General features: G+C 36.2%; 1 protein-coding gene across 6 annotated transcripts in view; it reads right to left on the bottom strand.

Moving 5' to 3' along the window:
- Window positions 1–17,266, bottom strand: part of Npas3 (neuronal PAS domain protein 3) — an 830,756-nt gene that overhangs the window by 357,038 nt on the left and 456,452 nt on the right. The gene's annotated exons all lie outside the window — the stretch shown is intronic.

Below are 17,266 nucleotides of genomic sequence, written 5' to 3'. Positions count from 1 at the left end.
GTGATTTACAGTAAACTTTAAGGATGAACATTTTATTTTTAGACAATTGCGTGTTCATTAAATATGAAAAAGTGATGACAAAACAGGTTTCAGTGAGGCATTCAGTTTGCAACGATAGAGTTTCAATCACAAATGGCTTTTGGGTTATATTAACTATAGCCTATAAATCATATATAAATATGTGTGTGCATGTGATATCACGCAGAGCTGTCCAGCAGAGGGCTCCTTTGAAACAGAACGTGAAAAATGAGACCTCAGTTCAAAGTGGAGGCAAATGGCACTGTTAATAAACTATACTGAGGTTTATTCCAAATCAGCCAATGGTTTTACATTTCATTTCCCCAGTGACTGTAATTCATGTATTTACAAGTGAATAAATATGAAATATACATAATTTTTGTCCTATGAAAATATAAAGTAATTAAGGCTAGATATTCTTTAATGAAATTCAAGTAAAACCTAGCTAATAAGTACCCACAAACTGTGTAAGGATATGTCCATTTAATTACATTTATATAGAAACACAAACCAAATGTACAGAAATATTCAAGAGAAACAAAAATTTTCCCAAAGGAATATATTGTAAATAAAATATATAAAGACTGTCTAAACCTTCTTCTTTTATTAGAAACTATAATCAACACAGATTATCCACTTCTATCCAGTTGCAGGGTGAGATTGGTGATTTCTGTGAATTTTCTTCCTTTTTAAGTCAGAATGCTCAAAGTAATTTTCATTTATATAGTGAATCTTATTCCCTTGTTGTTAAAGAGAAATAACTATGAATTCTCAAATATTCTATATTATATACCATATTATGCATAAGTGAGTAATATAAAAATGGTAGCTATCAGATTGATCGATACTTTTCATAGGGACTGCTGAGTGATATCATTTTTAGAAAAGAAGGTTAAAGTGTGGAACAACTCAGAAAATTGTGTTTTTTTTTTTTTTAAATTGGAATAACTAATAGGTAGGGGTTGGGAGAGGGAACCTACAGAGACTATCATGTTCTTAATCTAGGAGCTATTGATAGCTTTTAAGGTATTACAAAGAATCACCAAAAACTGACTCCTTGTTCAGCTCAACCTTGAAGTTTACATTTAATTTTAATAAATGGAGACATCACTGCCATTTGTTGAGAAAAGGTGAACTTTAGATCCACAAAGAAGATATTGACATTTATAAAACAAAGGTAAGCGGTAACAAATCTTTAAAATAACAATCTAAAATCCTTTGTAATTACTAGGATGAAATGTGTTCGTGTCATGCAGTCATAAACCCAATACTCTAGAATCAAGATGTAGGAATTACACTGCTCTAGAGTTGGCAGCAATTCCAATCTTCAAGTAGCATGAAATAAAACAAAAAATGTTTAATGGCCCTTAAACAAACAAAGCTAATATGTAAAATTTTCATGTTTAAATCCTTCTGATGAGAAAAAAACCGACATGGATATACGTGGTCTTTTGCTCAAACAGAGCTTGGTACTAGGATTCAGTGATGCTAGAGAAAGTTTAACACCCGTATTTAACTAGCCAGATATTACTGTTTAGAGCTAGAAAAGCCAGATGTGATAAAGCTCAGATGGTAACAAATCCAAAATCATGCTGATATATTTATTATCTAAAACATGGAAAAGTAATCAACCAATACTATATCGTCTCAGAAAATAGTGCCACTCTAATGGAACCTAGAAAAACAATCATATTATAATGTTGCATTTCACATGTGCATTTTAAATGCCATTATTTTTCCCTCTTTTGATCTTTCCTTTGTATTCATAAAAGGAGCTTTCATCTTTGGATATGTGTGTGGGGAGGTGCCTTGCTGCGTGTTCCATCGATTCTGATGCCAACAGCCAGCCAGATTTTTGCAAATGACACAGACTGTACCAAGACAGTTGCATGTGACTGCTTAACCCCTCAGCTTGTCTGGGCAGTGCAGGCGCCCCTGCTGTGATGTTTTGTTTGCACACATGCACAGATAAAGGCCACCACTCCTCTCATTAAATAAGAAGGCATGTGGGAAAATTAATAATTTAATTTGCAGAGAGAAGATGGATGTGGAAATCAAATGTAAGTCTACAACCTTCCCTGAGTGCTCACCTTGGTGTCTGAGGAAATCTGATGCCAATTCCGTGGCTTGACTCATGTCTCTGGAATAATATCAAAGTGTCAGCAAATCAGTGCTTTCAACCCACTGGGCTAGGAAAGGTCGTCTTGTCTCAGTACAAGGGAGTGAGAGTGTGGTTGGCAAGGATAGACAGAAGATTCCTATTGGAATTATGCCATACTATGGGCTATTAGGGCCTCCTATGCTCTAAAGAATCTGAATGAATTCTAGAGGTGTCCACCTGAACAACACCCAAGGACTCAAGGAATGTTCTGTGTGATCGATTGTTAGCAAACCATGGGCAAGTATAACCTATAGGTTTAATTCTGTACTCTTAGGAAACATTTACTCTTTTCTTTCCTAAAAGGGAGAGAGTGTTGGAGGAGGAGGGGGAAGGCAAGAAATGCATTTCATCCTATACTGCTGGCCTTTGATCCTCTGGGATCATGCAAGAGCCATCCATGACCAGCACCCCTTCCTTCACATTCCTGACCAAACTTCACTTTCTTGACAAATATGTGTTTGGGGATTTCAGGATACCTGCTCAGATTATGCTGAAATTTTCTAAACCTACATCTTCAAAAATGACACTTCCAAATGAAGGTGTAACACCTACATTGAGTTAACCAAATGAACCAGTTTTCTGCACAGCATGCTGAACTTCATTCTGCCCCCAAACTCTTGGTTCAACCCCACGAACATTTGCATTCAGGAAGAAATTTTAGCTTTGTAATTTCTGCATAGAAACCTGGAGAAAGAAATAATTTAGAGCTAATTTCTAAATTAGAGGAGAGTCAGAAAAGCAAATCATCATCATGTGAAAGTTATCAAAATCAAAATGGAATCACTTATGTCAAATCCTAACAAGATGAATCACAATGGAAGGGATCTCATCCACGAATATCTGATAACAAGAGGTATGACAGTCTCTGCCAGAACCACAATCCTGTACAAAGGCCCCTGCCACCTCACAGAAAAAAAAATACTTCTATGAGGCAAGGACATCTTGCCAGCAACCTCCTATACAACCTTGGCCTGATGCCACCCTCGTTATTGATCCTCATAGTCAAGGATAATTGTTTCAAAACAACTTACGTAACCTCCTCATTTGTCGTTACAAGCCCTAGCTTCCCTTTGCCTTTCTGAATACATCTATAGTTTACTGTGTCACATGGATTCCCATTGCAATGTATTTTTGGTCAAATTCATCATCATTGGAAAATCTCTGTTATTCGGTTTGACAATCACAATGAAACTTTCAAAATGCATCTCTTCCATTCCATTTCTTTAAGATCATTCTTTTGAACTTGCTCATGCTTATATGCACAGATCAGGTTACATTCATGAATGTGGTGCTACTGGGGAACTTCTCACATCTTATTCTAAAATAAGAACATATTGTTTGTCTTGTGTCAGTACATCATGGGCTTATGGTTGAAAGGAAATATCCTTTAAACTGTTTTTTCATTAATGATGAGAGCACTATCAGGCTCTGTCCCCTGTTTTAATCAATAGCATCAACTGGAAGATAAATGGCTAAGAATAAAGTGTCAGGTATGGTTGTAGAATTGAGTAAAACAAATTTGTGCATAGAAAGCTGGATCCTTAGACTTGGCCTCAACAATAAAGTCTCTAACCAGCTGAGCTGTCATGAAGATCCAAGACATAGCACAGGACTGAGCAACAATGACCAACTAGATTTAAATCCAAATATGGAGGTTTGACTTTACCTTTAACCAGTTATGTTAGCTTGGAAAGGAGAGTCAGCTTTCTAATACCTGAGATCATTACTATGTATTTTAGAGATGCTGGTTCATACCAAACAGTGGTAGTCTTTAATATATACGTATTTATTTTAAAACTTTAATCTGTAAATCTAAGGGTTTCATTCTTGTCTTCTTCTAACTAACGTAGTAGGTAAAAATATTTTTAGGACTACTTTCACATCTCTATGGAGTCTTTGATTTCCTCTCTTATTCAAACCCCTGTAGTTTCTGCAACAAACAGCAAAAGATAGGATTTCCAAAATCCTTTCTCCAAATACTCTCTAGTTTTACTTGCATTCCTAGCTGATTGACTTTAATAATTTAAAATGCTAAAGCCAATGATACAGCCTGGAAAAGAAGATTGCTCATCTCATATGAATCAATGACAATCACCATACCCAGGGGACTTAAAGGATAGTTTTCATGTAGAAGCATGGTTTATGTTTACAAATGGCCTGAAGTCCATCCTTAGTCTAAGGATTGGCCTGTGCTCAATGTAACTGAACACCTGTAAACACCCACTTAAAAACATAAATGTATCATTTTATAAGGGTTAAATGGGTTGCTGGAGGAGGTAAGATTTTCATGTTTTAATCTATAATGAACATTAATGTTCAACATTAGCACCTTGTAATTTACACTACTTTATTTGAATTTAGCACCAGCAAACATAGGTAAGGATTTATATACATCTATAAACAAATTTGTATGCCAATTTTAAGAACTATTATAGCTGATAATAACAGCTAACATTTATCAAGTACTTTGTATGTGCCAGGCATTGTGCTAAGTATTTCAAAATATTCCATCCAATTCTGATAATAATATAAAATATTTAATTTGCAGTAGTAACCTTATTTATAGGTGGAAGACATTAAAATTTGAGAAGTTAAAAAATTTGTCCATAACTCCACAGTGTGCAAAGGGTGGAATGGGTCAAATGGATCCTGGTCTATCTAACTTTTAACATTCATGCACTTCCCCACCAGTGTCCTATGACAAGAGCCATTTCCACCTGAAATGAACAGTTTTAGGCAAATTCTATGCTATCACATGTTGAACTTGAGTCTGTAGGTTCTTCATCCTTCAATGAAACTTATCTGTGACACAAACTATCACTATAACAAAACACGCACAGTACTTCCACAAGGATTCCAATACCTATGTATATGTAAGTAGCAACAGTTATCAACCATACTGGTGAACAATAATTCAACTAATGATAAACAAACAATCACAGCTGCTAAGAGTTTATAAGTATATTAACATATGGCACCTTTCCCCCATTTCCTGGGAATGGTGATCTCTATTATCAACATGACTACTAAGAAAGCAAACTTGGGCTGGGGATGTGGCTCAAGCGGTAGCGCACTCGCCTGGCATGCTTGCAGCCTGGGGTTCAATCCTCAGCACCACATACAAACAAAGATGTTGTGTCTGCCGAAAACTAAAAAATAAATATTAAAATTCTTTCTGTCTCTCCCTCTCTCACTCTCTCTTTAAAAAAAAAAAAAGAAAGCAAACTTATTCTGTTAATAGAAATGAGAATTTATAGAAGGATATTAATTTATGGTTGTGGAAGTTACTTTGTGATATTTATAGGGAGAAATCTGTGTGCCTTATTATTTGCCATTCATGTGAGCACAAATGGTCTATACTTTTTAGGACAACCCAGGATGGAAAATGTCAGGTGGCAGAAAGAAATAGGCTGCAGGTTCAATGTGGGCAATAGCTGGGAGAGACAGTGGCTGCTGTGCATGCAGATAAGGAAGAAGAGCACCATCTTCCAAACAAGCCGTTCCATAGATCTTAGGAGATTATTTTTGTAAAAATAAAGTGTCAGTATCATTCATGTTATCAAGTACATTAGAAAATTATGACTGTCTCTCTGCTATGGTTAGAAAATGATAAATCTGGTGGTATAAAAAGCAGTCTTCCACCTCATGTTATACACATGACTTACCAAGATTTGTGCAAGGCCTATAAAAATCATGTCTGTAAAAATTTTTATCCATCAGTGAAGAAAAATAGAACAGGTCAAAAGGCAGTCAAGGTAAGCCAAATTAAAGCCTCTAGCTTATTTTCCTGTGTATGTCTTACAATTGAGTGATAAGGAAAAATCTGCCATAATTCTTTGTAAAGGTGACAGCTTCAAAAAAATCTCTAACTTCTCTGATAGAGAAGAAGGCATAATGCAAATGAGACATTCATTTTCTTAATTAAGAATGTGAAAACAGTTTGGCCTATTTTTAGAATGTTTCTTACCAAACGTATAATGAAGGTGACAGCATTGTGACACTTTGGACTTGTTGACCAGCCCTCCTTGTGCCTCCCTTTCAGCATGAAATCCTTGGTCTATCACTTCAATCTTTCATTAACGAGATCTTTACTACTTTTGCCAATGACTTTGTTTTCAAATTGTTTTAGAAAAGCTTACCAAACTTTCTTTGAGCGCCCACCTAAAACCCCTGCTGCACATTCCGTAACCAGGCAGAAGTTCTGTTCTGAACTCAGCTCTCCTGGCCTTGGGCAGCACACAATCCTATGCACTCTCCAAGAATCACAAGTTAATGAATTTGCCCACATGCCACAGTATTTCAACCTTCTCCTCAATTTCCGATCTTACTTATATAATCTTATATCTTACCTATAAACCTTCTTGGTATCTTACCTTTATCTTCCTCTCTCTCAGCAGACAACTTTCTCTCTATTCCTAGAGACTAACAAAATGGAACATCCAACTTTCACTCTCTCAGTTTACCTGCTTCTGCACCTACCCTTTTCTTCAGCGTCTCTTCGCATGGAATCGGAATCCCCCCTCTCTCTCTCTCTCTCTCTCTCTCTCTCCTGGGGATTAAACTCAGGGCTTAGCACATGCTAGGCAAGGGCTCTTCCTAGCTACATCACTTTCATTCTTTCTATTTATAGGCTCATTTTTCTTGATGGTGAAATTCAGTTAAAGATAGAAGACTCCTTTCTGGTTTGGACCACAAACTTGCTCTGGTTTTTGTAAGAAAATGATAAGCCCAGTGAACTTGACTCCTCTCCCCAGCACCACAGGATGACTTGATTAGTCTAACCAATGGTTCTGAAGTTTGAAATTGCACCAGAATTGCCTGAAAACTTGCTTTAAAAGACCACAGGCTCCACTCTGGAGTTTCTAATTCAGTATGACTGGAAAGGAACCCAAGAATTTGCATTTCTAAGGAGTTCCCATGGGGTGCTGATGCCTCCCTTTGAGACCCCTGAGTCTGACAACTACTTTCTCACTTGCTAATATAGTTCATTTTTGAAATAGGCAAATAACATAGTACTGGCCAACAAAATATTTTTTTTTTAAGTAAGTTTAAAGGAGTAGAGGTGAAGAAAAGTCTGGGAAATATTTTTTTTTCCCTTATAAAAAGATAGAAAATGAAGACCATGTGACTTGTATTTGCTTTGAATAGGGTCATGTGGAATTGAGGAAGCCTGCTGGCATACATATGTGCCATCATGCCGAGAAAGGCAGAGTGGAAACACCATTGAGAAACTGAATTGAGTATATTTTCTGAGCCAGCACAGCCATCTTGCAGTTCCAATCTTTCTTATTATGTGAAATAAATAATAAAAATCATTTATAAAGCCACTATTAGTCAGGCATTGTTACTTGTAATCAAATACAACTAATTCATCAACTCCTAGCTGTTTGAAGGCATCCCCTTTCAACTCTATATGTTCCTGTAGGTAGATCCCTGTCTCTTGAACTCATTTAAATTCAAACTCAGATCTGTCAAGTAACTTCCATGTCTTTTTTCCTGTTGGCCTTTGGTTCATTTCAATATGTCTTGCACACTTTTCACTCCATCAAGAATATTCTCACCATGATCTCACCACAATCCTCTTGATTATAATAGATGTTTTCAGGCCTAGTCCAACTTGATTTCCCATAGCATTTGGCTATTTATTCTCTTATTTTTCTGGAAATATATATGTATTTTTTTCTTGGCTTCCATGGCAATGGCACTGTCCTTGCTGACGTCCTTTCTACATCTCTACTAGTTGTCTTTCCCCTATGCGGTCTTTATGTGTTAACACTGCTCAGAAGACAGCTCTCTCCTCTTTTCATAAATAGCCCATTTCACCCAGACTCTGCGTGGCTTCAATTCTATCTTTCTTCACAAGGTTCCCATACCTATGTCTCTCACCAATCCTCCCTGCAGTCTCCAGGCCTCTGTGTCCAAGTTTGTCCTCTTCCTCTTGATGTCTCAGATACCTCTGGCTCAACGTGACACAAACTGCATTCACTGTTCCCACCCACTTCTCAGCTTTCCTCCTCCTCCTCCCATAGTCCCTGCCTTGTAGACTACCACTATCCTCACTTAGCTATCCAAATGAGACTGTGGCACCATCCACGACTCTTTTCTCTCCTTTATTTATTTATTTTTAATATATATTTTTAGATGTTGATGGAACTTTATTTTATTTGTTTATTTATATGTGGTGCTGAGACTCAAACCCACTGCCTCACACATGCTAGGCAAGCATTCTACCACTGAGCCATAACACCAGCCCCATTCTCTCCTTTATTAATAAAAAATTATATTTCCTAAATCTTTCAAGTCAATTCCCTTTCCCTGTTCCTTCACTGTCTCCAGGCTCCTGGGAACTCCCAAATATTACCTAGATGACCACAAGCCTCACTCCAGTACCCCAACTGCCACACGTGCTCCTAAATCCTTCTCTGACTGTACTTGAGGTAGCTGCACTTGATCATATCACCTCTGCTCCCAAACCTTCAAAAGCATCCTTATCCTTGGTCAGGAATCTGAACCTAGCCCTAGAGTTTCCACAGGGGTATCTCACTGGAGCCTGTCAGCCCTTTTGTTCTCTGAGCTATAGCCACTTTTCTTTCTTTTAAGTCTTGCAGACTCGTCACCTTTTTCTCTTGCTCCCAGACCCTTGCACATGTTTTATTTTCCTAGGATGCCGTACCCTCCTTGAACTCCTGACTAACTCTGATTTATCCTTTAGATTTCAGCGTAAGGACCACTTTCTCAAGGAAACCTGACTTTCCAAACCAGGCAAGTCAACCCATGCTCCCAAGGCACCATTTGCCTCTTCTTGACAGCACATGGTTTAGTTGCAGTTTTATTTTCATATGTGACAGTTTCATGAGTGTTTTGTCTCCTTCACGGGACCATGCTTGTTCACCATAGTTGAACCCTCTTCTTTTTTTCTTTGTTCCCTGAAATCTTTCCAGTGTGGCATACAATAGTTGCTCAAAATATGTTTCCTCCATTAAACTCAATAATGTGTTTACCCATTATTAACATTCAACCCACATTTATTAGCTATTCAATTACAAAAAGGAGGAAGGGAGAGAGGAAGATTGGTTTAAGTTATGTTCTCTCCCTATCAATACAAGTTATAGTGATAACATTTCTTTTTTGAATTTAGCAAATATCTACGGAATAATGTAGGATAATTCAATATATGTATATAATGTATAAAGATCAAGTCAGGGTAATCAGCATTCCCATTTCCTCAAACACTTGGCAGTTCTGTGTTGGGAAACTTCAAGCTCCAATCTTCCTGTTATTTTGAAATAAATTGTTGTAGATTGTAGTTACTCATTGTGCTACCGAACACTAAAACTAATTCCTCTTATCTTACTATATTTTGGTACTTGGATCCAACCTCTACATACCCTGAATCTCTAACCTTCCTAACCTCTAGTGACCACTATTATACCCTCTACTTCTATGAGTAAAACATTTTAGCTTTTCCATGAATACATGCAGTATTACAACTTTCTTGAGCCTGTCATTCCCTTTGACTCACTTTTGACCTAAGTCAATTTACTTTGCTATAAACTTTCACAGTATCCTCTGAACACTCATTAATTACATCTGTAATTATTTGTTTAAAGTCTGATTTTCTTCTTTAAAAAGGTCCTTGGCTTGTTACCACTGAATTTCTCCAGTACCCAACATACTAGGTGCTCAAAATATGTTTGCCATATTAAAGTATATTTACTTTCATCTCATATTGTCTTAAAAATGCCAAATATAAATGTAAGACCTTGGTTAGCAACAATTAAAAATGTGAAGATATATATATATATCTCCATTCTTGGATGGATCTAAAGTAGTCTCTGAATTACAATGTGCATTTCCTGTTATAGATTCTGTTTTGGATGACTTTTATCAAGGTGTTTCTGGGTAAAATTATTGCATTGGAAGACAATGTCAAATGCATCCAATTATATCTCACAACTCCTTGGAGTGACTCTAGCAATAGTGCATAAATTAAGCAAAATTAAATTAAATAATTTGAATCCCATAAAAAGGAAAAAAGACTATGGTCAGCAGGGAGAATCAATTCAACATTCTTGACCATCAATAAACTATCTATGCCCTTTTGGATCTCTGGTTACCTAGGTCTGAAATTGTAGCTCCTCACTTCTTCAGGTGACTGCACTTGCCCACCAAACTTAGTATAGAACATTGTCCTGCCTTTAAAATGTCCATTGGATCTGCTCCTCACACAACCCAAACACAGGAGATAGGGGACATCTACAGGACAGGAGGCATAACTACTAGAGAAGGAACCGAGTTATTTTCCCCTTTATACCTGCAACTTCGTCTTTTTCACTTTTTCTTATCTTCCTCTTTCTCTCATTCTTTTTTTAATTTCTTATAGTCTTTCTCAGTCCTCTATGCTAAATTTTAGGAGTAAATCTATCTTTTATTTAAAGGAGACAACACTATCATCTTTATTAACCTCTACAACATACTTTTGAATTGGGCTCAACTTGGTTGGCAAACGTCACATATACTATTTGATATTTCCCCATCAACTCTCAGATGAGGATCTCAAAATGTTATCGTATAACACTTACTAAGAACTGACAATGTGTGAAATGTCATACAGAGCTGAGAATTAGTCTTGGCCGCTGCTCAGTGGGTTCACTAATGCAAACTTTAATTCACCAAGGACACCAAAAACCGCCTGAAAGGGCTATTAGGACAACCATCAGAAAGTTCAATTTGCTGTTTCAAGGTCCCGACAGTGGTGTTAGTGCCAAAAACGAAGCCCACTACAAAACCTGCCTATTTTATGGTACCCATAGGGGAAAAAAAAAACTCAAAAATTCAAAAACAGTTCAGTTCAATAAGTGATTTCATTTACTATCTGTTCATAGTACCTACTTTCAATCTAATCATCTTTCTTCCTAATGCCAAATAGTTTTTTAAATAATGTACTCCTGTCATTTCAAGATATAATGGGACCCTCTGTAAATTTCTGCACCAATAGTCTCATTAACAATTAAACAGTAAGTTCAGAACAACCAGTCTACCCAGTGTTTAAGATTTTTAACTACCTAGCAGATCACTTTGAATGTCACCTAAACATTTATACAGAGACTAGCGTGCTGCATTTTTCCCTTCTAGCAACAAAAGGACAAAACATTTCTGAATTTCAGAGGGCATCATTCTCTACTTGACATCAAAAAGCTTCAAAATGGTAAATGCTTCTATGGTTAGAACCTAAAAGTCTTTTTTAAAGTTGTCTCCATTTCTAAGGCATGTTTGAGGTAAACAGAAATCCAGACATACAGAGAAATCTATTCTTTCTGCTTTCTCCCCATCTCCCTGGAAATTAAGGAACCAAGTTATTTCACTAGGAGGACTCCCTTTTAGGAATGACTCTTAAAGAAATTTTATGAATGAGATCAGCTATAGTGGGGACCAAAGGCACACTGTTATTGGGTTGGTCTCAGAAACTTGGAGTATAACTTTTTCTTTTTTCCCCTAAAAGAAAACAATGATGATGAGCCACAGTGACAGCTGCAAAAAAAAAAAAAACAAAAACAAAAACAAAAACAAGTGTTCTGCAGAATTCAAAGTGCATCTTGATTGTATACACATTTGAATCTGGTGTCTCCTTGAGGCTTCAGGTTTGGTTAAAAGAACCAAATGTAAAAGAGGGGAAAAATGATTTGCCAATTTACTGCTTAGAACTCAATTTTAACAACAAAGTAATATAGCATGAAAACCTGGTTATTCGACAGCACTTGGCTACACAGAGGACAGCTCAATGAGCTCCTCTTGCCTGGCTTGTCACAATGACTGACACTTTCTAATATTGAGCTGGAAATAATATGGATATTTAATACTGCAGCGTTTACATCAAATAGAAGCAAAGCGCTATTGTTTATCAGCAATCTACTTCTGATGGCATGAATCTATATAGACATAATTATTGTTGAATGATGAGCTCTGATTTTCACATTATGGCATAAACAAATCTGCGGAATATTCACAATGTTTCATCTTGTGTGATTTGAAAAACCTCATAAAGCCAAATTCTTAAGTATTTCCTATGCCTTCCACTTGAATTTTGACTAAAATTTACCTTTTAGATCTGTTATGCCACTCATGAATTTTTTACAGTACCCATCTGTGCTTTGCAATCTCTATTCTCCATGGTTCCACATTGTTTTGGCTAACTAACAGGCCCATATGTTGCCTTAATGTATTTCTGCACAATGTTTGTGCTTTAAAAAAAAAAAAAAAAACCACAGGGAAAAACCACGGGTCTAAATAAGCTATAAAGACCATCCACATACAGTTAGACTGTCTTTACTGAGTCTGAGGACATTATGATTCTGCTGCGACAAGCAGCATTTGTCTTCATTTTGTCTGACTGTCCTCATGTGTTATTATTAGTGGCTGTCAGGCTGAGGAAGAAAAAAATAGCATCACTTGAGTAAGAAGTTGAATGCATAAATGCAATACTACACATGGTGGCGGAGGGCGAGGAGTAGGTTTGAAATGCTCAAATGCAAACACCATGATGAGGAGATTTAAAAGTGAAAATCCTTACTTGGCAAATGTAGGGAGAAAAAAAAAATATGACTTCCTTGTCTATAAAGCCAAGTGAAGGCTAATTATTGACAAAAATTTAGCAGTCCCTGAATATCTTTGAAGACCATCTTTTCAACATGTCAGCTTAGCTTTAATTGTAAGAAAACAAATATGTTGGAACATTTGCCTCCAGTCCGGTGTTTCAGATAATGTTGACAAATACCTTGCATTTTAAAGTGAAGCTTCTAGTGTTCAAAAAAAAGTAACTTGAAAGTATATTTTCCAAGGAAACGGCTTCCAGACCCTCAGTATATTCTCCCACTTTGGGCATCAGCTGCTCCTACCCTCTCATTCTCCCTACTTTTTTTGTGAGTTCTCTCCCAGGTGGCCTCTCACCATTCAGCAGCTAGTTCATTTTACTTCCTTTTCTCATCATTAAAACAAGACAAATCAGATTACCATAAGACCCAGAAATTGTTACACTTGGCTCTTTATCAGATAGAAACACTTTAATTACCCAGAAAGTAGATTTCCTTCTAAAAATAAATTTATCTTTATCTTCTTATTTTCCTATCTGCAAAGATTATCTTCTCCCCCTAGTCTCAATTGTGGTCACTAAATAAGGATTTTTCATCAAGAGCTTTAAAGAGAAATCACTTTTCAAGAAAAACGTCCTACAAATACAAGTAAATAAGGATTTGCCTTTTACTTCAGCAACATCTCATGAAGAACATAAAGGTACTTTCAGTCCCCTGTGGCTTTCTTTAACCATCACCCACAAAAATCGGTATGGTTTTAAAATATGAAAACGTGCCTCTCTATAAATACACATAATTTTCTGGCATACAGTAAAAATGGGTTGATGTCATATTGATATCTAGCAATTAAATAATATCTTATTTATTCTTTCTTGCCTTGGTCACTTACCCAGTCCCATTACTAACCACTCTTATCTTCCTAGCCTTATTATCCTAATCTACCTTCGGGCTCAGCCTACATGACCCAGTCACACCGACTTTTTTCTTCTTGAAGCCTTTTTTTTCTCCCTGCTTGTCATTATCAGATTTTTGAGTTCCATCTCAATTTCCTATAATGCACAATGTAATACCTCACAATGTCAATTTAAGCTGGGCTTCCTGTAACACAATATTATTAATTGGTGTGTATGATTTGTCTTTCCACATAGACTGTAAGTATCTTGTGGGTGGTGAGATTGTATCTCATTCTTTATGATCCAGAGCACTATCCATAGATGGTGATAAAATAACTGATAACAGACGAACAAAGGAAAGTCGTGCTAAAATAACTGATTTGCATATAGTAGGACAAGCCTCTGGTAACATATTAAGAAACAGAACCAAAAGCAGGGCTGTCTAAAGTGATAAATGGAGCCCTGCATGGAAGATCAATGATCGAGGAAATATTCAAATGAAAGTGTTTCAACTCCAAAAGGATTTTCTCTAAGCATTTTTCTCTCATCTGCAACCCACCTCAAAACAGAAGAAAATAAAAATAAAAAACCAAGAGTATCTTAAATAGTAGAACAAGGTGCAACTACACTAACATATTCTTTTCAAAGTCGTCAGAAGAGAAATGTAGATATTATTACAGAAAGCACTGTAGGGGAGGGGAAGAAGAGTCCGTGGAAATGTTCGTAAAAACATATTTCACTGCTTTGACTGCCCCTTTAAAAATAAACATTAGTTTATTCTCAGTGCCTCAGGAAATATCCCTGTGGAAATTCTCTGGCTTGTTGTTAATACACTGCCTACTACCAGTAATCTACCATCCTGGGAGGCTCCCATGTTATCTATTACTCTTTGTGGCAAACCCTGGATTCTTTTCGAATCAGGTGAAATCTGTTTAACCTTAGGCACTTTGTCCTTTTGTTTGTTTATAGAGTCACAGCTTATCATTCATTTTCCTGGAAGATTCAGGGTCACAGGCAGACACACAACCAATCACGTTATAGGGTATGCTGGGCACTGCCAGTAGGTTAGGTGGGGCTTGAAGTAGGGCAACGCTCTTAGAGGACATAAGCTTTAAATTCTGTGGAAATTTCAGCTTTGGTTCCTCTTGAATCTGTGTATAATTAGAAGTGGAGTTATGAAAAAAAATTCTATGTTGCTTTTGTTCATTGATCGTTTGATAATTAATAATGTGTCCTTACAAACTGTAAAATATATGTGTGAGTGTAAGTCCAATGGATCCAAAACTAACTACAGGAAGGCAACTATCGAGAAGGTACATGGAAGTCCTCTGTCCATGAACGTTTTAAAAACCATTTGGTTTTTAACAAAAATCAGATATTTTACCAGACACAATAAGAAAGTTATTTATTAGTGTGTCTTTGTTCCTCTTGAGTCAAATCTATACATTATATCTACACGTACTCCCCTGGTTACTTTCTAACTTATAAAATTTGTCTCTATGAAAGCAGATGATATTTTAGATGACAATAGCATCATTGATCTGGTGGCACTTCAGAGGGAAGAGGTAATGTCTAATGTGGGGCAGTAGAGCTCAAACAAGAGACTTGGTGCATCTATTTCTTGGAATAATTGGAAAGATTGGATATGAATCCAAACACAACTTCCTTTGAAGACTTCAACAGAATATTTCATTTTGGACATGCTAACCGTTTGTCCATCTTCAAAAGTAATCACCCAGAGTAGGAATAGCAAATTCACTACAAGTATACCCTACACTATTCAATATCCACATCAAACTCTTTGGGAATAGGTAAGTGTCTGTGTCAGACCGAGATGTTATTACATTGAAGTTATGTTTTAGTGGACATAATTTGGTCCACACTACATCTTTATCAGTAAGGGGACAACTCCTTTCACAAAAGCTTTTAATGTCTATTGATTCAAAACAATCATTTCATAATCGAGCAACTCTTGAAGATCTTCTAGGACTATTCATTTAGCCTCTCTCATAATCAAGGGCAATGTTTCATAGTCTGAGATAAGATAAAAGAGATGGATACTCTAAATTTTTGTTTGTAAAATCTTTATCAATTAGGCTGAATAGGATTCCTAAGTACATAATTTTGCATATACTTGCCTAGAAGTCTGAAGATCCTACTTTTAGTACCATTTCCCTAACAAAAATCATAGAAAAAATAAAAGCACTTCAGGAAAACAAAGCCTCAGAGGCTCATCTCAATGGCACTTAAAAAAAAAAAAAAAAGCTTTCTTCCTCTTCCTAGAAATCCCATTTTTGTAATTGGAAACTTTAGTAAAACAACCAAAAATAAACAAAGTAGAAAGAAATAAAATAAAACTCATAAGAAATGTGCACATAGGCAAAAAATACCAACAATCACAAGTAGAAGGTGTAAGCTATAGAAAGAAACTATTAGATTCACTTTTCAGTTTTTCTCATTTCTATAAAATGGGAAAATTAATTCTTGTGATAAAGAAAGAACCAAACATCTCTATCTGTGATAGACTTACTGTCACTTGCTAGGCAGAAAAAGGAATATTTTGAAATTTATTTTTTCTTGGATATGTGAAAAAGTCAAACACACAAAACAACATTTATTTAATAGTACTGGATAGATACATATCATCAGAAATATGTAGTTCCTTCATGATTTAGTTACTCAAAGTCTATATTTCATGATAAAATAATTTAGGCTTTACTATGTTATTTTTGTCTAGTATTTTTAACAGAAAAAATATATATAAACTAGAAACTCCTTTCTAGAAACATGTTATGAAAGTAGTGTTATCATTGAGGATTTTAATAAAATCCTAGAGACAGATAAAATCTCAGTACATCTTCTAGTCTAGTGGCCTGACTCCATCCAAGATAAATTATTTTTTTCCCTTCAGAGATCTCCAGGGAATACAGTCCTTGTTGTTCTTCAATACTTTGTTCTCACCTTCAATCAGTTTTATTATCAGGGAATTTATCTCTTATGTTCAACCTAAATCGTGCATGCTGAAGCTTAAGCCATCTTCGGTGGCTTTCTACTTGTGAAGATGGAGCTGGTTCATAAGTACTTATTGTACACCTGTCGTGTACAGAGCTTGATATTAAAATGCCAAAAGAAGAGAGGTCTGCAGAGGTGCTCCCATATAGCTAGGAACAAAGACATCTTGGGAGCTTTCTGAATTGAGAACTGGAAGAAACTTGGATATTATACAATACAAAAGGGCAATTAAATATAAAACTTCAATTCATGCAAGTCTTATACATTAGGTAGCAACAGTAAGTACTGAAAGAAACCAAATAAAACACTTTTTGAAAGAGACACCATAATAAGAGAAAAGTCCTAAATCAGGTAAATTTGGATAAGCATTTCGTAGGAATCAAAGGACATATCCTGTCAAGAAGGAGAGAAATGAATGGCTTGAAGAGGAAACAGGCAGAATCAAAAACAGAACTACCAGTTTGAGACATTTTTACATGTAGGATCATGATTATCTTGGAGGAAAATATGAAAAGCTGAACTTTGGAAAGACCACAGTAAAGACAAGATGCACTCTGTATGTGGACCTCATACTCAGTGGGATTCTGTAGCTA

This window comes from Urocitellus parryii, chromosome 6 (assembly GCF_045843805.1).
Source record: "Urocitellus parryii isolate mUroPar1 chromosome 6, mUroPar1.hap1, whole genome shotgun sequence".
NCBI classification, from domain to species: Eukaryota; Metazoa; Chordata; class Mammalia; order Rodentia; family Sciuridae; genus Urocitellus; species Urocitellus parryii.
This window is presented reverse-complemented; position numbering and strand designations above follow the sequence as displayed.